This window comes from Mizuhopecten yessoensis, unplaced genomic scaffold (assembly GCF_002113885.1).
Source record: "Mizuhopecten yessoensis strain PY_sf001 unplaced genomic scaffold, ASM211388v2 scaffold9501, whole genome shotgun sequence".
NCBI lineage: Eukaryota > Metazoa > Mollusca > Bivalvia > Pectinida > Pectinidae > Mizuhopecten > Mizuhopecten yessoensis.
Genome location: NW_018408079.1, coordinates 90,087 through 97,854, shown reverse-complemented (window position 1 = coordinate 97,854; position 7,768 = coordinate 90,087).

Genomic DNA, 7,768 nt, shown 5'->3' with positions numbered 1-7,768 from the left:
GTTCTCCTGTAATCATGCCCATCTTATTTGTTGATCGTATGTGAATCTGACTACAGTCGGTAGATTCTATAACAACCTCGTTATTTGACATGTCGTCAGCAACTGAGGAAACCGTGGCTGCGATCGAGAAGCGTGAAACTGATAGCGTTTGAAGTGAGTGATCTTGCGACGGAGCACAGGGGTTCGTTAAAAATGTCTGAAATGTTTATGTACTGTGACTCATATCAGTAGGTCTGTAACATATGTGTCAGTAGGTCTATAGAATATGTGTATTTCAGATATTTGTAACGAACCCCTGTTGATCAGTGCAGTGTGAAAGACGATATTTCTGATAAATTGCTGAGCGGTAAAATTGTTTCCATTGCCGGCATTGGTAATTTCAACCAATTTATGTGCAAAATAAAAAATGAAATAAAAAATAGTTTTATTACAACAAAAACAAGACCAAGGTCTGCAATATCGTACAAAATGCACATCGGTTGAAATCACCAATGCCGGCAATTATGTTGTTTGCTTGCAAAGATGTGTCATTCAAATAGATCATAAATACCATACAAAAACAGTTCAATGCTTAAATAATCTAATTCTCTTATACAGTGTATATACACGCGTGCCGTAGATCGATAACTTACTATATATATAGTATCCATGTTAGGCACTGGCAGGTATTTGTATATTCTATATGATATATACACTGTATAAAATAATTAGAGTACATATGCACGCGTGCCGTAGATCCAAAAAAAACCAAGATCCATTATGTTATGTGTGTTGCAAAAGAGAATGTGTACGTACTAACTCTGTGCACTTGATTAATGTGTAGTGTACAGAGTAACCGGTATAAAATATCATGCGTAACAATAAAATATATTTCAGAACAGAAGAGTTATCATTAATACATCTACAATTTAAGTGGATCTTGAACATAGAATTACAATTATCTAATATTTGTTTTAAAAATAAACTATAACATGACCATGCGGTGATTTTTTTAAGAAAGAACGTCTTGTGTCAAGCCTGGTAGAATTTGTTTTTCAGCACTCGAAAATATCTTGTATCACACCTGAACAAATTCATCGTATTTCACAATGAGACCACTTCTGGAGCCACATCTCCGACTTCCTTTTTTTTCAGCGAGACAAAACTTTCTGTGTCAAGTCTAACTGAGTCAATGGGAACTAATCCGGTAGTCTTTTTTTCTGTGAATGGAAAACGTTTAACATCGGGAGTTCCACAGGGGTCTGTTATAGGTTCAGCTATATAAATGATCGACACGGTATGTAGGATTCGGAGTCATAAGTAAGTACTTAAGAATTTAACCAAATCCTGCGGCAATATAATATCGGACGAATGGAGCTACGGTGCGTTACGTTGTTGTTGAAACCACATACAGAAAGATGTGCATTACACATACGAAGGGTATTACGCGTCATGATCTGGGTGAAATAGTCCTTAAAAATCAGAAGCAAGAATGATATACATTAAAGAGTAATAATTGATGATATCTTGAATTGGAGAAAGTATTTCCTTTTTTTTATCACGCAAATTTCAAAGAAAAACATTTCAAAAGGACCACGAATCAATTTCCTTTGAATCAGTCTATTCGCTTCGATTCATTGCCACCTTCATAGTTAATGTTTAACCCCACATATGCGTCATATTTGCTGTCATATCTAGAGTACAGGTGAATTCCAAGACCTACCTGACATTGTTCCCAGATACATGTACTGTAAAAGTGGGTTTTTTGCGAGTGGAAATGTTCGCGTATAGACTCTTTAAGCAGATCTAGGTTTGGAAATTTAAGCGTCGATGGGCGAAACGAGCTTATGCACAAAAGTGTCAAATGTGTACGAGTTGTCCACACAATTGATGTCGATTCGGCTGTGCTGTAGGCATATGCACAATAGTTGTTATATATGTACCGAAATGACCCGAACTGGCCAACTGCGGCGTATCCAGATGGCTTCCATTATCTGCCGCTTGAACAAATTGCTCTTTCTGTTCAAAACTTTGAAGTTATTCCTGTCAATCACATTATTTTTCTGTGTGGCATGGTCTGTGATTGCCGATTTATTTATCTGGGACTCCAACTTCTTCCTTCCTGATCTGGTGAATTTCCTACCTTCTTTGGTTTCCGTATCTTTCCGGTGTTCCCCAAGGCAAACCCCAAATTGCCTTCCGTTTTCTCCAATATACATTGTACGACGCGTCGCAGTTTTTGCATCCGATTGTGTATATGCATTCTGCGACGTTTTCTTTCATGATAATAGTATGTGCTCTTCGTGTCCATCTGCTTTGGTTGTGATCGACGTTCCTTCTTTTGTTTTGTTTTTGTTCTACACTGAGACGTTCAATGAGACGTGTCACACCACGAAAACGAAATATTAACGAAATATTGAGGCATGTCACACCACAAAAACGAAAATTAACGCTTCAATGAAACATGCCACTCCACGAGAACGAAATATCAACGTTACACTTAGACGAGTCACACCACGAGGACGAGCAATCGACGCTAAACTAAGACGTAACGCCACATGAGAACGAACTATTAACATTTCACCGAGACTTGTCACACCCTGAGAACGAACCATTAACGTTGCACTGAGACGTGATACACAAAGATCAAAAGAATGAACAATTAATGGATTTATTGAGACGAGGCACACACCGATAACGACCCATACTTTAACGTTACACTGATACGTGTCACACCACGAGCGCGAATAATTAACACTTCACTGAGACGTGTCACACCACGAGAACGAAATATTAACGGAACATTGATGCTACACTGAGACGTGACACAACACACAAACGAACAATTTACACTACACTGAGACGTGACACAACACGCAAATGAACAATTTACACTACACTGAGACGTGACACATCACGCAAACGAACAAGTTACACTACACTGAGACGTGCCACAACACGAGAACGAACAAGTTACACTACACTGAGACGTGCCACAAAACGCAAACATAAAGAACATACCAAACGTATTGATTACTGATCATGAAAAGTTCTTTGTACACAACCAATAAGATTTTCAAAGTGACGTTTCGATGACTAGTACGATATGTACACTGTCACCTTCATCAGACAAATGACCAGTGAAGCTTACGCCCAGAAAGGTGTACGAGTTGTCCAAAAAATCGATGTCGATTCGGCTACGCTGTATGCGTATGTACACTATTTGTTATATATGCACCGAAATTACTCGATTCAGCTACGCTTTGTTTAATGCTTGATCATAGATATACGTGAGTCTTTGAGCCCCCTCATCTCGATTTAGAACTGGGCAAATGCGGCGTATCCAGATGACTTCTTTTATCTGCCGCTTGAACATATTGCTCGCTCTGTCCAAAACTTTGGAGTTATTCCTGTCAATTACATGCTTTTTCTGTTTTGTGTGGCATAGTCTGTGATTGCTGATTTATTTATCTGGAACTCCGACAGCTTCCTTTCTGATCTTTCCTACCTTCTTGGGTTTCCGTATCTTTCCGGTGTTCCCCAAGGCAGACCCCAAATCGCCATCCAGTCTCTCCAATATACGACGCGACGCAGTTTTTGCATCCAATTTTGTATACGCATTCTGCGACGTTTTCTTTAGGTGTTTCATCCTTAGGGTGTACTAGGATATTGCCAAGCGTCCTGTGGGGCTTCATGGCTGTTGCAATGCCATGACCGTGGAATCTCCTCTGGATGGTTTCAGATACCATCTATAGTATTGATTACTACTAATAAGTAAAACTTATTCGATGTACTGATATATTTTCTTAAAAGGACCATTACTTAAGATTCAAGATTATAGTTTGATGTTACTAGTAAGATCACTAGTATACGAGCAAAACATTAAAAATAACAGAGACAACTTAAACAGAAACAAAAAATCGGAAGCTATAGTCGATAAGAACAAACTGGAACCAAAGAGACGTTAGACTACAGTTTATGACATCATGCTAGCTCACAAAATAAAGAGGCATATCCCGATGCTTCAGAAGGGTTAGCTTTTCTTGCACCATATATAGCACTAATGTTATAATTCCCAGCGTCCCAATCGCTACACACCACCCTTTCACACTTGATTTCGAGCCCTTATTTATTTATATCTTGACGCGAAGGAGTGGCTCTGTGTTCAAATTGTGTTACATTTTCCTTTTTTTCCTGTTTTTAAATTACCACCAGTTATTCCAGTTCTATATTTCATCATGCGAGTTCCATTGCATCTCATTGAATCAGCGAATATGTTTTCCTAAATACGATGTATTAAACCTATTTTGGTGTTGAACACTTTGCTCTACAAACAGAGAAGACCCGGCGATAGGACTCCTTTTTGTCGGTCTGAGCGAAATATTTAAAGAAAATGTCAATAGATTTTATCTTAAACTAATATATCATGCATGTACATTGTTTTAATTGAAAATGCTTTTGGGTATTCTTGTATAAAATATTGGGGTAGTAGATTATTGAGCAGCACGAGTGATATCATGAGAATAGTACCTACCCTCTTATATGATAAACACCTGGCGATATCATGTGAATAGTACCTACCCTCTTATATGATAAACACCTGGCGATATCATGTTGTCGACGTATTTATTCACAAAGTAACATATGCATTTGAAACTAAAACGACAGATAGACATTAGCAGTTCTAAATGTTATACTAGTAATGTCGACGCATCAATTGTTGATTTTCATACAGACTTCTTTTCACAATTGTTCTTGGATTTTGATGATTTTTGTGAATTTTCTTTCAAAATGACCGTCCTTAATATTTTGTGCTCTTCGTGTCCATCTGTTTTGATGTTGTGTTTTAGTTGTGATCGACGTTCTTTGTTTTGATTTTTGCTTTTGTTCTTTTCATATTTATTTTTGGTAATTTTCAAGGAAACTATTGCGTGTTCTTTAGCGGATTTATTAGGAGATCGACACTTTATTTGGAGATCGACACTTTATTTGGATCTTGTGAATCATGTTAATCTGTTCTTAGGTTACATGCCAAATTATTACAGCTACGATGTCGATTGTGCTGTTATTTCGATAGGTGGGGGTAAAAACGTCGGCGGCAACGATAGTGGCAGCGGAAGTGGCAGCGGCAGCGGAAGTGGCAGCGGAAGTGGGCGGTGGCAGTGGCGGTGGCAGTGAGAGCGGCGGCAGTGGGAGCGGCGGCAGAAGAGATAGAGATAGAGATCACGACCAAGGTGAACCCTATTTTTTCCTATTTGTGATATTTTCTATTATTCTTTATTTTAAGTTTTCGTTAGCTGATATTTCCCACTAGTAGTTTGCTTAGATTTGGCTGACTGAACTGTTAAGGTCCCTGGGGTCAGTCTTCGTACAGCATATTTCCTCACACAGGAGATCAGTTGTCATTCACATACCGATGATTACCCATCAATTAAAGCAATAGTTTTGTATTGCTTATAGATATTCTATGTATTCTATGTTTTTAAAAAGTCAAGAAATAAGTAATGTAAAAATAGAGCGAAATTTTGTCCATGTATTTCGCTTTTATTTTTGCGAATGTCGTTAATATTTGCTTTGTTTTAATTTTTCTTAATAATTCGGTTTTCTTAATTTTGTTTTTTCTTTTATTCCACTGATCAATCAATTTTAATTTATTACAAATTTCAATATATTTGATTGATGATTATTGTTACGTTTGTTATTTAATGAAATCATTCATCCTTGCATAAACTCATTTGCATAGACACCGACAACATTTTTGGTTAATTCCGACTGACATGACATGCATTCGTACTGAGGTTTTTGACATATATCCTGGCAACTAAGTTAGACGTTTTTTCTTGTCTTTATACGATTATTGGACAAGATCTCATGAACCCACCAAAATGAAAGCATAGCAAGATAAACTAACGACATGTTCAATGATGTCAAAAAGACAACGAGACTGAAAAATAACGTCATTTAATTCGAACCAAATCTTGTGATTCAGATAATACAAAGTATTAGGCTGACATGACTCCATATCAGTGTTCAGCCTGCCTTAGCGGTAAATGGGATGTTGTGTCAAAATACCTCCCCTCTGAGGTCGTGTCGCACCTGGAGTCTTTCGGGAGCATGTGGCAGGCATCCGCAGTATATGTCCAGGGAGTGTCGACGGGTGTGTGGACTGTGTCGAGGTCATATTATCTACTGTAACATCTTTGTGTGGAACGAATCGTTTTTTTGGCGTCTAAATTTTGTCCTTGTCCTATATCTTTGTAAATGTATCCTTGTCGCTTACTGTGTCTGTCTTAGATGTTCCTGGCGGATTCTGGGAAATACATGTTTACTATCTCCACCATCGTCATGCTTAATATGCAAGTTCTGTGTAATCGAACAAACTAAGTACATGTACACGTCATCTGGTAGTAATGCATCTCCTTGTGTCGATATTGTGTTTTATGAAGTTTTTCTCTTACATTAATACGACCTTTGCGCGCGCTACTATCCGGGCCAGCAAGAGTGGTTATTTTAAGCGACCGAACTTATGTCATAATTGTTGTAAAATAATTTTTATTTATATTGTGTTTTGAACATTTACATGCCATTATCGATACTACACCTAAGTTAATATATATTATGCGTTTCCTTACCACCGTACAGAACCATTTTCGGCGGCGAAATATTTTTTGCATTATTTCGCAATAAAGCTAACTTACTTGTGGATACATCGTAGAGACGAAGCATATGGATCGATAAAGAGTATATATGATAGGTTAACTCATTTAACTATATTGACCTGGTAGTTATAATCTTGAATGAAATGAGGACCAAATTGGAGCTTCTGTATAAACAAATAGTATTGTGTGTGATACAAGTTTACATTCTCGCCTCGCTCAATTCTAATTGTTGATTAAAAGAGATTTGACTTCCATAATTGAAAAGAAAATACTATTTTATCAATTCTGAAAACATTCAAGCATATCTGATAACATACTTTGAGGATATTGTATGGATTTGTTCTGAATGGTCAAAACAAATAAAAATCAACTAAAATCACATATTATATTAAACTGGTATTTTTGACCGATAATAGTGTAAAAACGAACACATGGACACATATTTGGTTTGTTTGGCATTTTCTACTATGCCATTAACTCCCTTCTCAATGAATGCATATAAGAATACATGTATAATATAAGAAAAAGGTTTTTTTTGTCTTCTAAAAGGTGTACATCCTTATTCGGTAACATTTTTCTATATTTTTCTCCTTATGTGTGAGAAGCACACACTGTTAGAGTTTTCTCCCTTTGCATAGTAAGCACACCCTTACATGTATATAATACCAAAGGTCTCTGTTTCAATAAGTAATGTAGAATAAGTTCACAATTTTTCTGTTTGTTTGAAAGTTTGTAAAAAGGCTTCCTAAGTCTCACAAAATAGTTTTTGAAATATCAATCAATCAAACAATCAATCAATCAATCAGTCAATAAATCCTGCATAGGAAGACAACAACATTACGATAAAAAGGAAAAGGGGAGTAGTGGCCTTAGGGTATCATGAGCCACACAGAGTAAAAAGTGAGTAGTGGCGTTAGGGTATCATGAGCCACATAGAGTAAAAGGGGAGTAGTGGCCTAAGAAGGGTATCATGAGCCACACAGAGGAAAAGGGGAAGTAATGGCCTTAGCAGGGTATCATGAGCCACACAGAGGAAAAGGGGAGTAGTGGCGTTAGGAGGGTATCATGAACCACACAGGGGAACAGGGGAGTAGTGGCCTTAGTAGGGTATCATGAGCCACACAGAGGAA